General features: G+C 38.8%; 1 pseudogene; it reads left to right on the forward strand.

The window, feature by feature from the left end:
- Positions 1–7,318: 7,318 nt before the first annotated feature.
- Positions 7,319–24,706, forward strand: LOC104435690 (annotated as a pseudogene).
- Positions 24,707–24,875: the final 169 nt, after the last annotated feature.

The following is a 24,875-nucleotide window of genomic DNA, read 5'->3' on the forward strand; positions in this document are numbered from 1 at the left end:
ACTGCTGGGGTGGTGCCTTCAAGTTTACATCAAGCTGTGAAGTTCGTGATTGAAAGGAAGCTGATCACTGTCTATGGCGAAGATCACCGAATTTATCATGAGACAGCTATCCCCTATGTGGAGCTAGACTTTGAGTTTGAATCGAGTTATCACTAGTTTGAGTTGGTGTCCACCATTCATGCTTCTTGAGACTCATCACCACTCACTCCTGAAGTTTCAAATGCTACTCTCATGGTGGGAATAGTGATGGTTGTGAATGGTTTTGTTCCTGGTAGTGGTCTTGGAAAAAATGATCAAGGCATCCGAAACCCCGTTGAAGCCTTTCAGAGGTCCCGTTCTGCTAGATTAGGGTACCATGGAAGAGGTGGACAAAGTCTTGGAGGATGAAGATAGGAAAGACAGAACTTGCTACCTAACCAAGGGTGAGTGAGGTAAAACTCATTACCCCCAAACATTTGTGAGACATTCCCTGGTCCTTCGATAATGATGCAATATGAGACAGAAGTAATGGACACCCCGGGGCAGCCAAGCGGTAAATTCGACTATCTGGTGAAGTATTCGACTTTTCCCAGCTTTTACATTAACCCTTGCGACATAGTCCCAGATGGATGGGGTGGCATGGACGACCTGACACCTCCGGAGACAGAGAACCCGATGATACATTGGAAGTAATCACAAGCTTGTTCGATGATGTCTTCATAGGAGCCATTGACGAAGGTTCTCCAAAAGAAATGGGCCTTGGCCCACAAGAGTAACTCGTTTATTGCTTTTCCACATTTCCCCGCGTGGGAATCTTTATTGCTTTTTAGGAATTATTTTCGATTTCTCATTTTTTGCTTTCTTTTTAGGGCTTGAGAATCGCATTTTCCATTCAATAAATGTAACTAATTGATGAATTTCAATAAAATTATAAGTTTTATTTTGAGGGTATGATGAGGTACACCAAACCAGCCCGGTGATGATATTCAATCGATAAAAAGAAGAAAAATCTAAAGAGAATTCTGAGGCCTGGGTTTCATCATACTTTCTCGTGTCAAAATGTTTCAAAAAAATGCTTTTGTAAGTGCTTAAAAAATCCTTCAAAAGTATTTCATAAAATAAAAACAAAAACAAAAGATGTAACTTACTCTGTTTGTCTTTTTAATTTATTTACTTCATGTTTCAAGAAGTCTTATGACATGCAAAATTGTGGAAATGGTCCAATCCAATACAACAAATGCTGATATTGAAGATCCTGAAGATTTCATGAGGTGCATCGTAGCTAGAAACAACATGAAAAAGCCAAGGCCCTTACATCCGAGCAGACCATCACTATTGATTTAGGCGACACTGAAGAAGCCAAGGAGGTGAAAATTGGGGTGAATCTCCCTGAAGACGAGGCCGAGCGCCTAATTTAGCTACTGAAGGAATATCGGGATGTCTTTGCATGGACCTATGTTGACATGCCTGGTTTAGACCTGTCAATCATTGAGCATTGTTTGCCTACTAATCTGGACGTGCCACCTAAGAAGCAGAGGCTACGAAGGACTAAACCCAATCTCTCAAAGAAGATAGAGGAAGAAGTGATGAAGTTGTTGAAAGTGGGATTCATTGAAGTCTCACACTACCCTGAATGGGTGGCTAACATCGTGCCGGTGATGAAGAAAGACAGCCGAGTTCGAGTTTGTGTTGACTATTAGGATCCGAACAAGGCTAGCTCGAAAGATGATTTCCTGTTACTTCACTTAGATGTCATTGTGGATAGTATTGTCGAATTTGAACTATTCTCATTTATGGGTGATTTTTCTGGGTACAACCAAATAAGGATGAAGGAGAAAGACAAGGAGAAGACTGCATTTATTACATCGTGGGGGAAGCTTTCATTATAAGGTCATGCCATTCGGACTCAAGAATGTAGGGGCAACTTACCAGTGAGCCATGGTAGCACTATTTCATGATATGATGCATCAAGAGATCGAGGTCTATGTTGATGATATGATTGCAAAGACTCGGCTTGGAAGAAGCCACGTCAAAACTCTGAAGAAGTTGTTTGATAGACTCCGTGAGTTCAAGCTTCGACTAAATCTAGCTAAATATGTGTTTAGAGCAACATATGATAAATTGCTTGGATTCATTGTGATGGTGAAGGAAGTCTAGAGTCTTTTGGGGAGATTGAATTACATTACTCAATTCATTTCCCGACTTTTTGAAACTGCCAAGCCGTTTTTCAAGCTCTTAAAGAAGAATGCACGAGTCAACTGGGATGATGAGTGTCAAGAAGCGTTCGACAAACTGAAGCAATACCTGATGAATCCACTAGTTCTTGTCTCGCCTTTGTTGGGGCATCCTTTAATTTTCTACCCCACCATTCATAGTGAATCATCGGGTGCAATGTTGGCTTAGGAAAGTCCTATCGATGGAAGAGAATGAGCCATTTATTACTTGAGTAAAAAGTTCACTGTATCAGAACTGAAATATTATAATATTGAAAAGATCCATGTTGCATTAGTATGGGTATTGCATAGATTGCGACAGCACACACTACATTACCAGACGTTCCTTGTGACTGAGAACAACCCTATCAAGTATTTACTTGAATGGCTAGCTTTGGTGGGTAAGTTGGCAAAGTGGCAAATTTTGATCTTAGAGTTTGATGTGCAATTCATGCCACAAAAGTCGATTAAAGGTTGAGTGATCGCTGATCAATTGATCGAGAATTCAGGAGTTTCAAATGACAATGACAGTTTCTTAAATGACCGTGTCTTGAGTGTAAATGAAGACTCATAGACAATGTTCTTTGATGGAGCTGTGAACTTGTTTGGTTCTAGTACTGGGATAGTTCTGATTTTTCCAGACAGACAACACCATCCGGTAGCTACAAAATTGATATTCCCATGCACTAATAATGTGGTCGAGTATGAAGCTTGCATCCTTGGACTTCAAGCTGCAATTGAGATGGGTGTGGCCAAGTTAAAAGTGTTCGGAGATTCGATGCTAATCATACTATAGACCGTAGGTGAATGGAAGACTAAAGATGCCAAATTGCTCCTATGTCACGAGTATTTAGAAGAGCTGGTAAAGGAGTTCGAGAAAATTTCTTTTGAATATTTGCCAAGGTCTCACAATCAATTCATAGATGCACTTGCGACCTTGTCATCTACATTGCAAGTCACCGACGGGTTAGAAGTCGAGCCATTAAAAATAGAGGTTTTGGCAAAGCCGGCTTGTTGTATGATTGTGATTGAAGAACCTGATGGAAAACTATGGTATTACAACATCATAAACTACATTAAAATGCAGGAATTTCCCTAAGGAAGTTCTCCGGCTGATAGGAAATACATCACGAAGGTGGCCTCGAAATTCTTCGTTAGTGCGAGAATTTGTACAAGAGATCTTATGATTCAGTGCTATTGCGGTGTGTGAATGTAACCGACGCCACTCAAATCATGTAGGAAGTGCACAAAGGAGCATGTGGCCCTCATATGAATGGGCACATGATGGTGTTGACACCTGAAATTTTTGTCAACGTTTTAAACATTCATTTTGTAAGAAAAATATAAAAAATAAAGAGCAAAAAAAAAAGAATGAAAAAAGAATGAAAACATTAAAAAAAAAAAAAAAGAAGAAGAAGAAAAGAGAAAACAAAAAGAAAAAGGGAAAAACGCTAAAAAAAAATATATAAAAGGCTCACTCATTTTTTGGGGCGGGGGGATTCTCTCTCCCGCTCTTTCTCCATCATGATCTCTCAGGGGCTTGCTCTTTTCGGAAGGCTCTCTCTATTTTGGGTGGACTCTCTCTCTCTCTCTCTCCCGGGCGGGCTCCCTCTCTCTCTGGTTTGCTCGATCGCGGCGACATCAGCGAAAACGGTGGCGGTTACAGCAACAGTGACGACACCAACGTCTCTCTCTTTGCCGGATTTGACACTTTCTCTTGAGGATTTCTTAGATTTCCGGCGGAAACTAGAGAACCGATTTCTCCCTCTCGATCACTCTCTCGATGGGGTCTCGAATCTCCGGCAGAAACCAGAGAACCAGTCTCTCCCTCTCAATCGCTCTCGGTTCCGATGTTTCTGAGAGTTTTTCGACGGATTTCTCTCTCATTTTGGGGCAAGGATTGGTGACATCGGTGACGATGCCCACGCTTAATCGATCTTTTCTCTGGATCGGGCTCACCAGATTGGTGAGCTCTCTTTCTATCCCTCTCGATCAGTTAGGGTTTCGATTTCCGTTCTCTCTCTCAATCCGTTCGGGTCTTGGATTTTGACCTTCCCCTCTCTTGTTCGTTTTCTCTGGTAATCGCTATCTCGGTTGGATCTGACGCCCTCGTTGCGAATCGCACCCTTCTGGAGCTCGAGATACAGGAGTTCAGGTTTGCGCCGAGTTGGAAGCCTCGGCTCAGCTCTCTGTCTCTGGCTCGATCAGGTGACGAAGAACAATTTGTCGAGATTTTCCCGATAAATGTCGTTTGTTTAGGTGTTGTCGTTGTTGTCTTCATTGTTGATTGATGGATTTAGAGAATCCGTTTAAGCTTTGGTTCGGATTTGGTATTGAGTTGACTAGATATTTGATTGAGCCGTGTTCCGTGCTGTGTAGTCAAGATGAACGATTGTTGTACTGCACGGGGATGGAAACTAGTCTTGAAATTCTATAAGACGGGATTTGCTGGATTTTGTTCTTATCATGGTTAAAGTAGACTTGTTTTCGATTCAGATGTGGGGACTTTTGCGCATATTTTCCAGATCTCGTTTTCGTGCAGGTGTACAGTATAACCTTGATTTAATGTACTAGAGACCAAGTAAAGAATGAAAGGAGGTTCTGTTTGCTGATTTTGCTCCTTTTATGAGTGTTTCCTTTGATTGATTGCTATTATACAATGTTATTGGATGATTTTCTATGGATTGATGATCAATGATCATGAACTTGAGGTTGATTGAACTTGATTTGCCTTGATCTGCAATTTCGTATACCTGATATGTTACTCTCTGTTTTGGCTGTAACGAGGTGCTAGATGAGGTTTTTTGATCTCGAGTCCTTCTAGACATAAAAAACACACTTCTAGAGCTTCGATTTGATATGTCACACGCCCATAGTGGATGTTGTTTGGTCGCTGAAAAACACTTTTGAAATTTGTCAATTCTTTAGCAGTTTTAGATTGATTTGCTGTTATGACTTATTGATGTTCTGTTTTAGATGGATTGAGCTGGTAGATGATGTTATTGGGATTTAATGTCTTCTGGAGATTTGTTATAGACTTCTCAAGCTTTCCATAGACATATTATATGTGCGATTTAGTCATCATTTTCCCTGCCTTTCCATTTTTTTTTAAATTGAGCTTTGAAATCTAGAATTTGTCTTGAACTGTAGTGCTGTCTTGTCCCTATGAATCCGACTATTTACCATTCTTGTGTGGTCTTATGCATGATGATTATGAAGTTGAGCCATCAATAAAATTTCGGCCACATCATCCATGTGATGACAACTAGATTTTGAGTTCTCAATGAAAAATGTTTGTCATCCTTTATTCTATATGACATATTTTTGGTTAGATTCATGCCTATCTCTTAGTGAGCGAAATCATGCATGCTCTCAACTCTTGTTACATAATTGAAGCCTTGATTTATGCCCATCTTTTCATACTTGTCGGGTCTCTTAGAGGCCAAAATTCATGTTAGTGCCTTCTCGACACTTGAACTACATATAGCAAGTTTATTGTGCATCTTGCTTGGGTTTTATGTGCAAGTACATAATCACTATTAGCTTACATAATCTTCATCTCGACATGTGTTATTTGTTGAATTTGTACACCTGCTGCATTGTGAGCTCGCTGAATATGTCTACTCTTACCATACATGGCTCAAGTTTACTGGATTCATTGTTGTTCTTGCTGAACATGTTATATTTTTGGCTATGAATGTCCTGTATATTCATAACATACTGTCGCCAAGTTATAAGTGTAGTTTGTGACTTGAATTTGCTAGATTCATGTTCATGTCTGATGTCTGTGTCCATTCGTTATAATAACGATTTCTATGCGTTATCTTAGTCATATAAGATGAGGCAAGGAATCCATGTTTTTTTAGATTAGGGTTAGATTAGACCCTGTAGATGGAGAGAGTGTAAAGATGGTGGAGGTCGATGTCCATTCCGACCGTTGTCATGTACTATTTGTTTTCCTGACATATGTCTCAGGTTCCATGCATTGTATAAAACTTGACGAGTTACGGGTTTCCTTTCTTTCCTGATTGTTTTCTCTTTTATATTCTTTATGATTGCAAGATTAGGTTTACTACTTTTCTTGATTGTTTACTTCATGTCTTGCAATTTCAATTTCATTGATTGTTTTCTTTTCATTTCTTAGGAATATAATAGAATGAAAGTAATCCACCACGCATGATCACTTAGTATAAAATTAATGATCCTGAAAATGTAAAAAGAGACGCATGGACATGTTAGGAAAAACACAACATATTGTTTAGGTACCGAAAGTGCGCTAATAGCTATATTAGTGTAACCCAAGTCCCTGAATCTAGATATTTGGTTGCGTAAGAATCGAGAGAACTCTCCCGACCCTCGCTTGGGTTTTCTAGCCGACCCCCAAAATAAGGCTAATGGCGACTCCTGTATATTCTTAGGTTGTTAAATACCTATATCGTATAAATAAACCTGCTGTCGCACGGGGTACTAGCTTGGGAGAGCTCGCGATCTCGTGAGGAAACTCTCGTGATTAAAGTACCCCTACCTTACCTTTTCCCACCTTGGACATTCGAAGGTAGCGAGATCGGGTCGCAACAGATGTCTAAGAAGATTATGAGATTAGGCTACTAGTAGCTCACACTAAAAAGTTACTACATCAAGCATGTACGAAGTTGTCACTGCTACCGGATTCATGGTGATAAGATAAATGTTCCTCCAATTGAGCTGCACCAGTTTTCCGAGCCATGGCCCTTCTCAATGTGGGGCATTGATGTGATTGGCTCTATAAATTATAAGGCTTCAAATGGGCATCGGTTCATCTTGGTGGCGATAGACTATTTCTCCAAATGGATCGAAGCTACGTTCTTTGCAAGCGTGACCACCCGCAATGTTGTGAAGTTAATCAAACGTGACATAATTGCTCGCTATGGCGTTCCTGAAGCAATCGTCACCGACAACGGGACAAATTTGAACAACAAACTTGTTGATGAGTTGTTTAACGAGTTCAAGATCAAGCATCTGAATTCATTCCCTTACCGCCCTTAAATGAACAGGGCTGTTGAAGCGGCCATAAGAACATTAAGAAGATCTTGGCCAAAATAGCTGAGAATTATCAAGATTGGCATGACAGGTTACCCTTCACACTAATGGCATACTGGACATCGATCCACACTTCTACTGGGGCAACCCCTTTTGCACCGGTGTACGACATGGATGCAGTTTTGCCCGTGGAAGTGGAAATCCCTTCTTTGAGAGTTTTATCCCAGGTGGAGTTGTCAGAGGCGGAATGGTCACAACAAAGACTTGAGCAGTTGAACTTGTTTGACGAGAAGAGGTTGAAGGCTTTCTATCATGGCCAAACTAATCAACAGAGATAGCCAGATCTTTCAACTGGAAGGTGCGGCCGAGACATTTTGAGGTAAATGACCTAATCTTAAGGAAGTTGTTGCCGATTTTTTCGGATCCCTGGGGCAAGTTCGTTCTAAATTACAGCAACCCATATGTGGTGAAGAAGCTACTTCTTGGAGGTGCCTTGGTCCTGGTAAAATTGGACAGTCGTGAGTTTTCCACTCTAGTTAATTCTAATGCTGTCAAGAAGTATTACTCATGATAGAATTTGCTGTGTCATGTTTTAAACTACAAGCATTTTATGATGAATAAATTGCCTCAATAAGTGGCAAATTCAATTGTTCAAATTTGCTACAAAATTTGCATATATTCCTTGATGAATTGTGTGAGATAAATTGAATGTGTCAAATAGGATACCTTGGAATGATGAAAGGCAAGTCTTATTCCATACACTATTTCATACACTAATCCCTAATGAATTGTGTGAAAAATTTCATGCTTGCAAGGTAAAAGGGTGATCTTGCAAAGTGTACGTAAATCGAGGTAATGAGAGGTAGTTTTTCTTCTACTCGAAACACTACAGGTATACTCATCATTTAGCCCTTTGAGCCCACACACGTGAAGATTTTTTTTTTTTTAAATTATCCCTATCAAGGATCATCCCACATTGGGACAAATTTGAAATGAATGGTAGGAATCTTACTCACACTTTGCATCAATTTTCAAGAATTGCTTTCGCAGCATAACTCGTACAATAATTTGTAGTGCCCTAGGATGATGAAGAGCAGTTATTTCTCTATCTTATACACTTTTATCCTTTGCATAGCCTACTTGAGCTTATGAATTCATATTATATTAAGCCCAATTGGTGATCATCCTCCACACTGGGGCAAGACAAAAACATTCAAGTGGCATGAACTATAATGCTGACAAAAATAGAGACTTTGTCCAAAAAAAATAAGTGCAAAAATGGGGCATGAAAAAGCAGCGTGTCTAGTAAAAGCAATGCCAATGCCAAAAAAGAAATAATTAAACATTGGTTGAAGTCGTATCCCCAGTAAGGCGGTACTAAAAAACTTAAATGCTGTTGCAATAAATGGATGTGAAGAAAATCTTCGACATTGGAGAGGAAAATTGGTAGAGATATCAAGATGATCACCAACTTTGACTCCCAATCACTTGTTGAGCCTAATAATCCTTTTGTTTCTCACTAATGAACCAAGCCTATGTTATGTCTCTTACAAAGTCTCTTCAGATTATGGCACTTGAATTAACGTAAAAGTTCACATGTTCAAAAGTATTGCTTGAAGAAGTGCGAGTAAGACAATTTCTAGCTCATTTCGCATGTTTCTTAACTTGTAAATTCCAAGACAATTGCGAAGTCATTTTTCAATAGCTTTGAGTCAAAAGAGTCCATTTTGTTAAGCAATTGACCAAGCCGACATTACGGTCCCTGTTAAAGATCTCTCAAATTGGTAAGGTCATATCACTTGCGAGTTGCCTGGACCCCTGTTTGGCATGACGATGGTAAGATAGAGTGATTGTTGAGATCCTACATCAAAGGTCGGGATGAAATGGCCTTTTAATAAGGATGAGAGAAAAGTCATTTCAAACCGAGAGGTCCCTCATTTGACCCAGTCATGACACTCATGTGTTCATATTGGAATATTTTTTTTTTTTGAAATCTTTCCCAATGGAAATTAGGTGATACAAGATTGATATAAATTATCGCACATGAACCTCACTTGATTTAATGCATGTCTGTGAATGCATATTGCCTCTCTTACAACTGTGTTTTACAAGAGGCATATCCCCAAGGAGCAGAGATGTTACCAAATAAGTATATCTCTATTCACACCTTAAATACTTGTCACTTGAGTATACTGACACTCGATTGAGCTATCCCCCAAAGATTTTTCTCAGTCCAATTAAGGTGACCGAAGAAAGGTTCGAGTCTTGGTTAGATGATCCATGCTGCAACCTCATGCTAGGCGACCGTAGAATGGTATGAGTCTTAGACAATGTTTATGGCTCTTATAGGCGATCATAAAAAGGCATGGGTCTTGGAAAAGCCGTTTCTCATTTAGGTAACTATAGAAAGGTATGGGTCCTACATAATATTTATTACTCTAACAAGCGACCGCAGAAAGGTACGGGTCTTGGAAAGTGATTTCCTATTCAGGCGACCGTAGAAAGGTATGGGCCCTGGAAAGTGAATCCCCGCTTAGGCGACTGTAGAATGGTATGGGTCCTAAACAATATTTATTTCTCCATTTAGGCGACCGTAGATAGGTACAGGTCTTGGAGAATCCATTTCTTTATCAAGGCGATCGTAGAAATGTACGGGTCCTAGATACAACCAAACATTGCTATACTGGGCGACCGTAGAAAGGTACGGGTCCTAGGAAAGTAATCTCCCTGCAAAGCTTCGTTGATATTCTAGGCAATCGTAGAAAGGTACGGGTTTTGGACATGTAATGCCAACTATTTTGAATTACTCTATCTTCTCTAAAGGTAAGTTATTCCAGGTAGGTTCATTTGCATGCATCATATAAATTGCATTAAAAAATGGAATTCATTTTCCAACAAAAAAAACATTCATTACATATGCATAGTCAAAATTTAGGTCTCAATTTGTCTTTGAAGGCAACCTCTACAAGCTTACATTCAAAGAGGGGTGGCTGTTGACACCTAAATTTTTTACATAAAAAATGGGTTAGTTTTTACCCCCAAAAATAATACTAAAAATAAATTGCACGACATATAGTTTAGAAACATTTTATTTTATTTTTTGTTTTATTTTCATTTTATTCTTCTTCTTTTTTTGCATTGGATTGACGGTGAGCATATTCATGTAGGATTTTTCACATATTCAAGTAATATACACCAATGGGTATATTCTTTGGTAGAAAGGAAATTTTCGGATAGAATATTCGAAAAATACAAAAGAGAATATCGCGCGAGGTGCAACGATATATTCAGGGGTATTATGCACAAGCGAAATTGGAAACAAAATATGCCACAAAGATTTAAATTTTTCCCCTATAAAAGGTGTGGTGTGTGTACAAAGATTGAGGATGAAAAAAACTGAAAGAATTGAGAGAAAATTTGTGTAAGAGAGTCTTCGTCCATCTTGGTCCAAAGAGAAAATCACTTTCTCAAAAAAAAAAAAAAACCTTAGTGGGTACTGTTCATCTTCTTCGTGGAGGCAGCCTTGCCCGCGTCGGTGCCGTGCCCACACTAGCCACTGCCCCAACAGCCCTTGACCGCACCAGCACCACCCGCGCCAACGACCCACGACCCTATCTGCTCCACCGCCGCTTCGCTAATCTCACCCGCCACCCATCAACCTTGTAACGCCTCTGTCGCCTGCAACTTCTAGATCCAGCGCCTCTGCTTGCGCCTCCGCTTCGCTTGCGGCTATGTCAACCAACGACGACCTTACGCTTTTGCTGCCTCATTGTGCCGATCCTTGCCGCCGTGACCCTCCTCTGCCCTAATGCCCATCATATCCACCTTTGCCTCTGCTCTACCTATAAAGCCACCGTTGCTATCAAGCCACTCCACCAGCCTGACACCTTGACGCTCTCACTCACCTGCCGTGCCCTGCCATCGCCGCCTGCGAGCTCCACTTGGCATTGCTTGCCACTGCACCGGAATCCCCCTCACCCGCGATTGCACCAGCACTCGACGTCTACTCCGCCTCTGCTCCGATGATGTTGCTTCCCTCGTGACCCCCCTCGCCGGTGCCCTGCCTTGCCGGATGCCCTCATCAGTGTTTACCCTTGCTACCCGTGCCAAATGTGTTGTTCGGCTGTTGATCCCTTCGCAGAGCTCCTCGCCATCGATTCCCCTCGCCGGAGCTCCGAACTGGCGGCCAAGATTTCCTTTTTTTATTTTTTAAAGAGAAAAAATCAAATTAGGTATATTTAATTTATTTTATTAGGCAAGTTTATCTTATTTTTTATTTTATTTCTTGTTTTCTTATTTGAAATACTTCCCTATGTCTAAGTGGAAATTCTAACATACCATCTGATTCGCAACTACGCCTGGGTTTTTTTTATTTCATCTATGAGGCTTTAGATGAAATAATTAATCAATCGAGAATAAAATTGATATTTTGATCTTTAAGGCTTAAGATCAATTTATTGATTTTTTTAGTGAGAATTATTCCCTGATCTGAACAATGTATGATATCTTTGATGATTTTTGAATGGTTTGTCTTGTCTTGATTACTTTATTTATCTTGAAATATGTTTGAGTTAGAATATTGCATGCTTTAAGGTTATTTGCATATTTAGACTAATCATTTTATTTATTATGAATTTTGAAATAAAAAAAAAAAAAAAACATAAATTTAGGATGTTAGATTTTTGTTTCATTAGCTTAAATTGCATGTTTAATTATTTGACATTTTTTTTAATTTCGAAATTAATAAAAAGCAACAAAAATCATCATGCATATATCATGTAGAATTAGGGCATCATTTGTACGTCATTGCATATTTCATTTTAAGTTTAGATTGATTTTTTAGATAGATTGCATCTTAGGTTAGAAATTGCTAAGTTAAGATAATATCTTATTTTAAATTAGGATTTGGCTTAACCTAATTCCTAATACAAATTGAATAGAATCTTAATCTAGCTAGATAATTTTCACATTTTTCTAATTTCGAATTTCATAAAAAAATACAAAAAATGTCTTAGGATAAATTAATTTCAATTCCTAGGATAGATTGCCTTCTTTTTTAAAAAAAATTGTCATTACATGTCATGTAGAATTAGATTTATGAAATACATGTCATTTAGTGATTGTTGCTAAATCATTTTAATTAGAAATTGTCTGTCATTAGAATTAGGTCATTTAGTTATATTGCATTACATAAAGCATGATTCTCATTAATTAAATGAAAACAAAAAAAAATTGCGTGTTAATTAGAAATCATATGTAGGGTTGATGATGTGAATTCTGATCTAACAATGCGGATCATTTTATTGTTACAAGGTAAATCCCGTAATTTATTCATTACTTTTTTGGGTGTTAAATTGATAGTTTGCGCACCTGTATGATCACTTTACATGTTAGAGAAATAAATTTAAAATCAATCCAAACTGCTTGCAAAAATATTTAAAAAAAAGAAAAGAAATGGTACCGAAAAGGCATTAGAGAAGTCTAGTGTAACCAAATCCCCGTATCTAAAGTTTTTGATTCGTAGGAGTAAAATAATTCTTCAATTATTTTATTTAGGTGTCTAATCGATCTACCATAAATTGATTAGTGCCGACTCCTAGATAAAATCCATTTGTATGTTAAAAAATTTGAAACTAAGTTGTGAATTGGTATGGGTTTGGGAGAGCATGAGCTAAGTCTAGGGCTAGTAATCCATTAGCCAAACCCTAGGTGGTGCACCCGAAAATTTGGTTGCGACACTAATCTCTAAGAAAGGAAAGGCCGTGTATAAAGCTCCTATGGCAACAAAAGCAGGTCAGTCCCTATGAAAAGAAAACCTCACAGGATCTCTTGGTGGATGAAAAACAGCTCTTGGATGCCCCAATTTAGTCTTGGGAAGGGGCTAGTGCATGGGCTTTGGTGGTTGGCTCTAATAAGCTACCAAAGAATAGATTAAATTATTGAGCTAGAACTATTAAGGGTTGGTTGCTCCCTTGACAGTCTAGCACCTCAGAGCCCTCAGAGCCTTAGTGGCTCAAGAGCGGCCCAACCTGGTTTTCCTCATGGAAACAAAAAACAAGAATACTACTATAGAGAGAGTGAGGAAAATGACTTATTTCAAATTTTCTTTTATTATCGAGCCAGTTGGTATAGCAGGAGGTTTGATACTAATGTGGGATGAGGAGGTAGAAGTGGAAGTGGAGGGAAGCTCCGGGGAGCTTATTAATATACAATGCAAGGATCTCACTAGAGGCAACCTAATGCAGATATCCTTTCTACGTGCACCAACACAAGAAAGTTTGACTATGGCGTTTTGTGAAAGACAACAACTATAATAATCCACTCCCATAATTATGCATAGGAGATTTCAATGAAATTATTTACAATTGGGAAAAGGTCGAGAGTATAGAGGTGGATCGCTATCGAATGGCAGCTTTCCGGGGGTTTTTAGATTATTGCTCTTTGATGGATATCGAAAGTAAGGGCTGTGCTTATACCTGGTCCAATAATAGAGAAGGCAATGCATTAATAAAAAAGAGATTAGACAGGGCACTTTGTAATTTGGAATGGAGAATACTATACCCAAACACGATGGCTTTTGCACTACCGGTGATCTAATTATACCATCTCTAGATCAAATGGAGAAGAAAAGCAAGAGAATGTTCAGATTTGAATTGTTTTGGCTTGAAGACCTTGAGTGTGAGGAGGTGATTAAGCGAGTTTGGAATGCAAATAAAACAACTGAAATCAGTATTGCACATAAAACAAGGTTGGTTTATGCCGAATTAAATAAATGGAGTAGGAGAAAATTAAAAGTGCTCAAAAACAAATCATCCCCCTTAAATTTCAGCTTACGGAGTTGACTAATAAAACGAATGGAGAGCAAAACAGAGAGGAGATAAGTAACATTGTTGGAAAAATTGAAGATTTGTAAAGGAAATAAGAGATGTACCGGTGCATGAGGTTTAGAATTAACTGGTTAAAATGGGGGGGGGGATCAAAACATCAAGTTTTTCCATGCTACAACAATTCAAAGAAGACAATGGAATAAAATATCTATGCTTCGAATTGATGATCAAACCTGGTACAAGGACCCCCAGACTCTCAAACATCACATTCGAAGCTTCTATCAATTTTTATTTACTTCAGTGGGCGATCGGAATTACCAACCTATTTTAAGTCAATGTACAATGGTGGTCAATGAAGAGATGAATGAAGACCTCATCAAACCAGTCACAAAAGAGGAAGTTAAAGCTGCTGTGTTTCAGCTAGGGGCTACAAAGGCTCCGGGATTGGACGGGCTAAATGATTTATTTTATCAAAGTCATTGGCTTATCATCAATGACGATATCTTCAGTATGGTGCAATCTTTTTTCAGCGAAGATACGTTTGAACAAGAGCTCAATAGAACGCATATTACTCTCATCCCTAAAGTAATAAACCAAGAAAAGATCACCCAATTCAGACCTATAAGCTTTTGCAATTTCAATTATAAGATTATAGCGAAGGTGCTGGCTAATAGGCTGAAGCCTTGGCTACCAAAGATAGTCTCTGTGGAGCAAATTGCTTTTATAATTAACCGCCATATCCAAGACAATATCTTTATAGTTTAAGAGGTGATTAATCAACTAAGGGTGAGAAAAAGAAAGCGTAAATTTCAAGCCATTTTAAAACTAGATATACAAAAAGCGTATGACAGAGTTGAATAGGATTTTCTATGTGACTATATGCTGAGGCTAAGGTTCCATGAGAAATGGGTTAAATGAATAAAGCAATGCATCTCATCGGTATCTTCAGCATTTTAGTTAATGGTGAGCCTTCAGCTATCTTTAGGCCTACTATAGGAATTCGGCAATGAGACCCTCTCTCACCCTATCTATTCATTATCATGGCCAATGTCCTCTCGACCCTTATGAGTAAAGCTATACAAGATGGAAGCATAAACGGTATTCGCCTAAATCCTACATGCCCAACACTTTCGCATCTTCTATTCACTGATAATGCCATCATTTTCTTAGATGGAACAATAAGAAAAGCTTAGAATGTAGCCAATGTACTGAACCGATATTGTTATGTGTCAGGACAAACTATAAACCTCAATAAATCAAGCATTTTCTTTGGGAGAGACTGCCCATAGATACTGAAATAGAATTTAGCTGCTGAATTGAGAGTTTCCTATCTAAAAAAAAAAATAGGGAAATACCTCGGAATTCCATCTGACTAGGGTCACACAAAAAAGCAAGTGTTTGCTTGGATCCTTGCTAAAGTCGAGAGGAAACTTGAAGGGTGAAAAGAGAGGTTGATCTCAAAGGCTGGTAAAGAAGTTCTCATTAAGACAGTTATTCAGGCTCTACCCCAATATGTTATGTCCATTTTTAAAATTCCAACTTCCGTTTGCCACACTATTGAGAAGTGAATAGCCTCATTTTGGTGGAAACAGAATGTAGCTAGAAAAGGTATTCATTGGGGAAAATGGGAAGATTTGAAAACCAGGAAGGACTATGGTGGCCTAGGTTTTAGGGATTTAGTGGATTTTAACAAAGCAATGTTGGGGAAGCAGGCTTGGAGAATTGTCCAACAACCGGACGCCCTATGTTGTCAAGTTCTTAAAAGCATTTATTTTCCTCGAGGTGATTTGTGCGTAGCAACCAAAGGTCCCCATCCTTCGTGTGGATGGCAAAGTTTAATGGTGGGAAGCGATGCAATCGAACTTGCCACTAGATGGGAGGTTGGAGATGGACGGAGAATTCGGATTAGAGAAGATGTATGGCTTCCTTCTGGAAGACTCATAGGCCCAGCAAATCGGGATGAGCCAACAGTGGTGGCTGAATTAATCGACCATGAAGCAAAGGAATGGGATACTAAAAAAGTAAATGAACTTTTTCCGGAAAGTGTAGTACAAGAGATTCTAGCAAACCCTCTTAGCCTACATCCCCACTCAGATAAGCTTGTGTGGATAGCCAACAACTCGGGTTCCTATATTGTTAAGAGCGGCTACAACTGCATACATGATAGAATAGCACTCCCCACCAAACATAATCTATTCTCTTTCTACCAAGTTCCAAAATCACTATGGTATGAGATATGGAAAATCCCGACTTTACCCAAAATTCAATTCTTACTCTGGAATATATGCAGTGATGCTTTTCCAACAAAAGAAAACTTGTACAAAAAGGAAATGCTACATGATCCAACCTGTCATCTTTGTGGTCAAGCACCAGAGACAGCAGAGCATATATTCCTCTTATGCGACTGAACAAAAACATTATGGTCAGCCTCTGATTTTCAAGCCAACACTTCTCTAGCACATATTACTCGAATCCACAAATGGATTTTTGAACATCTCACCTCAAGAGTCAAACCAAACTTGAAGACCCTCTTCGCTGGCCTACTGTGGTAGATTTGGAATACCCGCAACTCAGCAGTCTTCCAAGGAAGGAAGCCCGATCCTACTACCGCCCAAGAAGCACGAAATGTTGCGGCTTTATACATGAAATGGCACACCAAGTAGATGAGCAGAAACAGAGGACCAAAAGCAGCCCCAAACGGCATGTTAAAATGGAGCCCACTTGGTACAAACGAGATGAAGTTGAACGTCGATTGCTCCTGGTGCAGCTCAACGATGGTGGGATCAATTGCAGGGGTGTGCAAGAACGCTGTCAGGCTCCTCGTTGCTAGCTTTTCCAAGCAGATCTATGCTCTGTCCGCCTGGGTGGTTGAAACCCTAGCTGTGAGAGAAGCACTACTATGGGCAAAGTTGAACAGGGATGCATGAACTGATCTGCAAGTGCTCCAACAGTAAAGTAAGAACAGAACTGATCTACAAGTGCTCTTATCTTCAGACCAATTATCACTCGTGCGATGCTTATCGGGCCAGGAAGAACCCCCTTGGCTGGCCTAGTCCATTGTTGTTGATTGCAAATGACTCATGGCCCAATTATGTGGAGTTTCGGTCATCTACGAGTCGAAGGAAACAACTAAGGCCGCGGATTGGGTTGCTAAAGTCCACGGAGCCAAATCTCTTCCTAGTAACTGGTTTTCAAATCCTCCTCAGCCTTTAATTTTAATTCTATGTTTAAACTCTCCAACTGATGATGCTCCTTTAGTGGGCTAGCAATGGAAATTACTATATTTCGACCAAAAAAGAAAAAGTTAGTGACTAACTAAATAAGCTCAAAATGGTAGGGCAGGACAGGAAGCTAATGTATTGACAATAATAATTCAACTGGTATCAGTGGAAAGCGATGATATTTACCAAAGGTATATACATACAATAGTCGTAACCAGAAACAGAGACCGAAGGAAGTAGAGGGATGTCAACGACCTAACTTTTTCCATCCAAAGGGAAAAGATATAGATGTTTAAGAGTATTGCGCAAAGATGAGCCTATGGACCTCAATTAAGCGCGGGTTTTGTCAAATTAACACTAGGAGAGTTTTCTAATGAGGAGTCGCCGTTAGCCTATTTCATTCCATTAGACCCCACACCTCTCTATCTGCCCCATCCCAAATACATCCTACTTTGCTCTTGTTTTATTTTTAGGTTGTCACACTCCAAAACTATCAAGAGTGGGGATGACATGAACGTCCTTTTACCCGAAGATGCAATCTCAAATCGTCAAAATCTAATTCTCAAAAGTCCCATTGTTAATATTGTTCTTGTACTACTCATCACTAGTTGAGGAACCTGAAAAAGATTAGAAAATAGAGAGATGAGCAACTATAACTTAGTGAGTAGTGCATCTCTTCAAAGCGGATCAAGCATCCTATGCATATTTACAAACCAAATCACAAGTCTTTTAACCCAAATCCAAAATATTACAAATATATAATAAGTTACATATGCTTCAACATAGCTATATTTTTAGCAGAAATAATCATTTCACAATAAAAACAAAATAGATACCAGTAGTCCAATTCATTGATCAATATAATCAATTCACACGTTAATGGTTCATTATATTAGCTAATCTCATGCCATATATCAATAATCTAATGAAATCACATGTCAATTGTCTATTTCAACGAGTAATCTCAAATCACATGTTGATAGTTTACTTCATCGACTAAATTGAAATTACTTATCAATGGTTCACCCCATTGACCCATTGACCAAACTTACATCACATGTCAATGATTTACTCCATTGATCAATTTGTTGCTTAATATCAAATCATGGCTGTGAGATAATACCTAGTGACAAAACCACTAAAATTCCTCATTGGCAAGGTCTCCACTTATTATTAGCTAGTGACTCGGCCCACAAGTGGACTAGTATGCACATACCTACAAGCCCTTCACTGGGCTCATAGTGATATTGAGCATTAATACCAATTCAAAACAACATCCTTCATAATACACAAAGCCAAATCTAAAAATCATTTCATATGTTATAACATATTTCATAAATCAATAATTTTTTGAACTTAACTCATTTGCTAAGAATACTTTTCATAAAATATTTTTCAAATCATTTCAAAATTCATCTTATAAATCGGTCTTACAAATTGAATCAAATCAAATGGATGCCATAAAGAATTCCACAAATCAATATACATAACATTCCATAATCCATGCTCAAAGAGCTTTTTGTAAAAATGTCTCGTAAATCCAAAATATTTCTCGACTTCGTTCCTCAAATATAATATATTTTGTATTAACCATTTCTTATACCATTCACAAATACCAAAATCTAGCAAATGCCAATCTAAATTTTTTATAACAAATACGCATATTCATATTTCATAACATATCAAATCTTTATAATTTTGAAAACATGAGTTTACAAATTCTTAAAAAAGATAGCATCACTCACTTGGATATGCCTCAAACCAAACAACAAAACTCACTCAAATCAACGAACTCACATGTCTATCATATAAACAATAAATATGATCAAAACCAATTAAAATGTTATCTTAACTAATGACTCGACTAAACTATACTTATACGTCGATAAAATGACACATGAGTATTAATACATTGCATATCCAAAGCAATTATTTAAGCAGTCTGCAATGCAGAGCTTGAGTGCGAAACTTAGTCATACCATAACTTTTTCCACCAAATCCCATTTCAAACGTTCTTACATTTAGTAAAAAGATTTTTCAACATGCTACAAGGACCCTAACTATTCCAAAATCAAGCCAAAAAATGACAAAATAGGAGCTTGAAGCTGCTAGACATGTGTTGTTCATTGCGCGCGAGAAATTTTGAAATTTTATTTCATGTAAACCGTAAGCTAAAATCACGATCTGTAAAATTCTACGGCTTCACACCACCCTAAACTATCATTTCTATAGAAATACATAGCTCAATGACTCAAAAATCATATGTCGTTGCTTGATTTTCCCAAAATTCCAAATTTGAGCTTTAAACTCATAAAATACTTCAATTGGATGAAGGAGGGGTATAAGCTCTTAACTAGCATTGCGTTACATAATTGAAGTAGCTTGGTGAGACTCCCCTGGTGAGAGTGCATAAAACCCTTTTCTTCTTTTCCTTCTTCTTTTTCTTTCTCCTTCTCCTTTCTTCCTTTCTTCCTGGCGTGCTTTGTCTCCTAATGGCCGAGCCCCCCCTCTCTTCTTTGACTTTTCAACCTTACCTTTCTTTTGTTTCTCTGTTTTCTTCTTTTTCTTCCTCTCTCCTAAAGACTCTCGGTCTCTCCTCCTCATTCTTCTTTTGACCGTTCAACTTTTCTTTTTCTTTTTCTTTTTTTTTCCACTTAATCAAAGTCCATATTGTATGTTGGTTCTCGCTCTCAAGACGCTTCGTGAATTTGGCCATGAACATGTCTACAACGCCGTCAAGCAGCCTCTCCAGCTTGCTCAAACTGTTGGCATCCTGGAGCTACACACCACCACACTGCATTAATCTTTCAATTTGCTCAGTGTTCAATTTTAAAGATCAATGCACTGCTATGATGTATGTGATTTCAATAGTTCTTTATTATTCTAGTACTTTTCAATATGTAATCTATGCTCAGTCCTTATGTCCCATGCAACCATCTTCAGCTTTGACCGCTTCATTTGGTGCTCGGTTGATCTTCCCTCATTTTTCCTTTGTACTTTAGAATAGAGGAAGCATCACAATAGATAACTAGAAAAACAAAAGAGTTTAGTTGTAGAAAAGGATAAGTCTTCAAGAAATTTTCATTACATCATTACTTCTTGCAGTCACTGTCGCCTGCTCGTCGTTGGATCGGGTGGCGCTTCACGAGCCTTACCTTGGCATCTTCAACTCCTTGATCGACCTTGACTACTGCCATAATTGGTGTGGCATTAGCTACGAACCCAAGTCCCACCACGTCGTTGACATCAACCTTTGGGGCAAGTCCAAGGGCCCCATCTTCGAGAGGGCCAAGCGGACCGGCTACATGATCGACATGATATCTCTTGCAATATGCAGGCTTGAGCACCTCTCGAGCTTCACCATCGCCGATTGGAAGGGCATCTTCGGCAAGATACCTGCCTATCTTGCCTCTCTGCCGTACCTTTGGATTCTGGACCTCATTAGGTGCAACGGACTGATTCAATGAAGACAGGGACTGGTTGTCAAGAACGGCTTTTCACAGATTTCTAGGACGATAAAAGCGATAAGAGAAAACTATGCACTAAAGAGGGGGAGAGCTGTCACAACCCGAAATCTATAAGGCTGGAGGTGACATAGTTGTCCTTCCACATAAAGGACATAGCCTCAAACTAAACTCAAAGTCTACTTCCAAAAGTTCCCATCAATAACGCTCTCGTTATACTAGCTCCTAACCAAAGAACTTGAAAATGTTGGGAACGAGAAGGGTGAGTGACTATAACTCGTGAGTATTATGTATTTCTTCTAAGCCGATTGAGTAGTCATTATACATATAAATAAAGCAATACCAGAAACTCATAATCCAAAACTTTAACATACATGTCAAATCATGTACGAGTCGTTTCATTTCAACAAATTGTATACAAATCTAGAAAATACTCATTCAAATCATCACAAACATCAATGATCAAATCCATTTATTAGTCTCATCAAAATCACACATCAATGGTCTATTTTATTAGTTTATATAGTATTGAAGCACACGTCGATTGTTCATTCATCAACCAATCTTTTGCTCAATATTAAACTATATTCATGATACAACGCTTGGTCATAAGGCGATCGGGATTTCTCATTGGTAAGCTCTCTACCTACAAAGTCGATAGTTCGGCCTAGAAGAATATCATAAGCCTGTTATGCAAATCCACACGTCCTTCCATAGGTTTACAATGATATTGAACACTAAACCCACATCCTTCAATATCTAGAAATTTTATCCATAATCAATTTCATAATCCACGATACATTTCACAAACCGATCATATAATCTTCTATAACTTGATCTATCCGATAGAAATAGTTTTTCGTAAAGTATTTCCCATATCATTTTATAAAACAAATTCAAAATTAAACCATAATTCATCTCATAAACCAGTTCGCAAATCGAATTGAATAAACTTTTGTAGCCCAATTTATCAAATAGAATGTGTTTTTTAAAGCATTTCACTAATCCATACCCATAACTTTTGGCAATTTCTTTGCAAGGCATTTGATCAAGGTGTTCACAATTAATCATTTCAAGTTATTTCAAATAATGCATTTTTATTTCCTCACAAACCAAACCATATAACATGTAACTAAATAATTTTTTTTCAGAAAGATTTTCCTCCATTCATTACATAATAATTAACTTATAAGCCATTTTTAGAAATGTTTTACCATGCCATTTCAAAATCAACAAGTAGTAAATGTTTGGTCCGGATTTATGCAGCAATTATGCTTTAAACATTACTTCTTCCATTTTTATAAATAAAATGTTGTGCCATGTCTTTCATACTCATACGATACTCAAATCTATATGACTTTTAATAAGACATGAGTTTTCAAATTTATAGAAGAAATAGCACTACTCACCTTGGAAATGCCTAAGGCCAAACAACAAAGCTCACTTGAACCGACAATCTAGTTATCCTAACAATTAAATGAGAATCGACGTGAAAACCAAGGAAAACACAACCTCAACTACGAAACGGATTAATTATGTCTAAATGCTAATAAAATGACTCTTCCGCGCTAACAAACCACTCCCTCGAAGTGATTATTCAAGCCATTCACAATGCAAAATTTGAATGCGAAACCCTAAAATTCTCACACCGACTAAACCATTGCTTTTAAACAACTCCTATCAAACTTCCCGGGCTCACCACACCATAATCCATTATTTCCATGAAATGTCGCAACTCCACAACTTAAAAATCAGACTATATGGCTCAAATTTTCCAAAATTCCAAATTTATGCCTTAAATTTGACAACTACCCTGATTGGACGAACGAGGGGCGCAAGTATTTACTGGGCGTTGTGATGCATAGTTGACTTGGCTTGTTGAGGTCCTTGTGGCGTGTTGTGCATTCCTTTTTCTTCTTCTTTCTTTCTTTACTCTCTTTTTATCTTTTTGCCCGAGCTCTCAATTTAAGAACCAAGCGTCCCCTCCTTTTCCTTTTTCTCTTTGACTTTTCAACACTGAGTTTTTTTTTTTGGGTGGGTCCCACCACTTCTTTTTGATTCGGTCCAAAATCTCAAGTATTACAAGAGCAATTCTAAGGTATATATGTGATATCCCCAAATTAACTAACTTGATGTATTCCTTACCAACACTCACAGTTTTATTCTTTGCATACAGATAGACAATCTCTTAAGAGGTCACCCATCTTGGTAGTGTCCTAGCTTGGCTCGTTTAATGTTGTAGTTTCAAAGTAAAGCTTGTCATTACGTCAAAAGACGCTTCTGTGAGTTAATTCTAATTTTCACACACATATATCTCAAAATCATTATCACTCTATTCGGTGTATAGTTCACTTCATTCCCAGCCCATTCAATATCCTAAAAGCCTGCTAGAAGCTGCTCCTTATTTAAGCCCTCTAGCCCTAGCAACTACTATATGGTATCAGAGTGGGACCCCATCTGGTAGGTGCATGGTTTAGGGCCGAATTGGACAAAAGTTGGTGGACATATAATGATCTAGTCTAGACTAGAGGACTTGAATGGGGAGCGGCTCCTAACAAGGTTTTAGGATGGCAAAGGAGATATGAATGAACGAAACTATACATCGAACAAGGGGAGAACGATCCTTATATATATGAAAACTGAAATTAACTCATGGATGTGCCTTTTGACTTGACAATAGGTTTTACTTTGAAACTCCAAAGTTAAGCAAACCAGCCTAGAGCACTGCAAGGATGGGTGGCCTCTTGGGAAAGTACTTGTCTATACGCTAAATGATAAAATTGTGAGGTTCGGTATGGAATGGGCCAAAGCAGACAATACCTCAAGCGAGTTAATTTAGGGATGTTACCTTAGGAACTACTAGTTAGGCGAGATACTAGCAAACATTGAGAGGCTAAAGCGGCTAATGGTGCTTAACGTGGCAGCTAACATGATAACGGGTCAGATCCCTAGCTCCTTGATGGGCTTGTCGAGCTTGATGCACCTCAACTTGAGTAATAATGGGAGCTCGGGTCCATTGCCAAGAGATTTTGGAATGTTGAGGATGTTGAGCCGAGCCCTTTTGAATGGTGTAAGAAATAAAGGTTAGGGAAGAATGGATTAAATCTCTTGATGCATAACAAACGAATTACCTAGGAATATACGTGGAATCGCCAGTAAGAAATGGATGAATTTACAACTTCACAATAGTCTAAATACAATCACAATAGGGGTATTCTTGTTTCAACAGTGTTAATGCTGATCGTCTTTTCAAAACAGTAATAAAAACCTTTTGTATGTTCTTTTTTGATGAAGAAGAGAACATATATTTTTTTGTATGTTCTAATCTGTATATATATTGCATTATGAGGAAGTTAGTTTAACTTTCCTTAAGAGAAGACTGCTTGCAGTGCCTCTCAAACACACCCCATCATGGATGAACTATTGTAATATAACAAGTGGGAACCAAATAGCTGGGTTGACCCCCGCAACCATATCCCAAATATACCGGTTAGCATATCTCGACCTTTCCTCGAATCGGCTCTCTGGCCAAATCCCCCCTTCACTCGGTAAAATGCCGGTCCTCGCCACACTGAACCTGGATTACAACCAAATCTCGGAAGCGATCCAGCTTGATCAACTTGGTGGTGAGCAACTTGAACTTGAGCAGGAACTCGTGCTAGGGCCCGATACCCGACGCGTTTGGGCCGAGGTCATACATCACGGTGCTGGACCTTTCGTACAACGACCTGCGGGGGCCAATTCCAAAGTCAATATCAGCCGCAACGTACATCGGGCACATGGACTTGAGCCACTGCCACCTATGCAGGCGGATTACCGTGGGGTCGTCCTTCGACCACCTCGAAGCTTCGTCGTTCCAGGACAACCACTGCCTCTGCGGGAAGCCACTAAAAGCTTGTTGGGTCAATAATGAGAATCTGGGCCGCTGTCTAGTGGGAACAGGGAAGATGGAGCGAGCACAAGATGTTGGTGAGATGATATGATGATGCTTGTATGATTGCGTATTAAATTACGTTGTTAATTGGGGGATATGAAGATCTTCGTGCACGTAATGCTGCATGAAATTAATAACAGCGATGATGCTTTTAGCGGAGGTTGTCGTGTAACCCGTGGGAGCCCCTCCAATTGCTTGATAATGCAATGGCCAACACA

This window comes from Eucalyptus grandis, chromosome 2, assembly GCF_016545825.1.
Source record: "Eucalyptus grandis isolate ANBG69807.140 chromosome 2, ASM1654582v1, whole genome shotgun sequence".
Classification (NCBI taxonomy): Eukaryota; Viridiplantae; Streptophyta; class Magnoliopsida; order Myrtales; family Myrtaceae; genus Eucalyptus; species Eucalyptus grandis.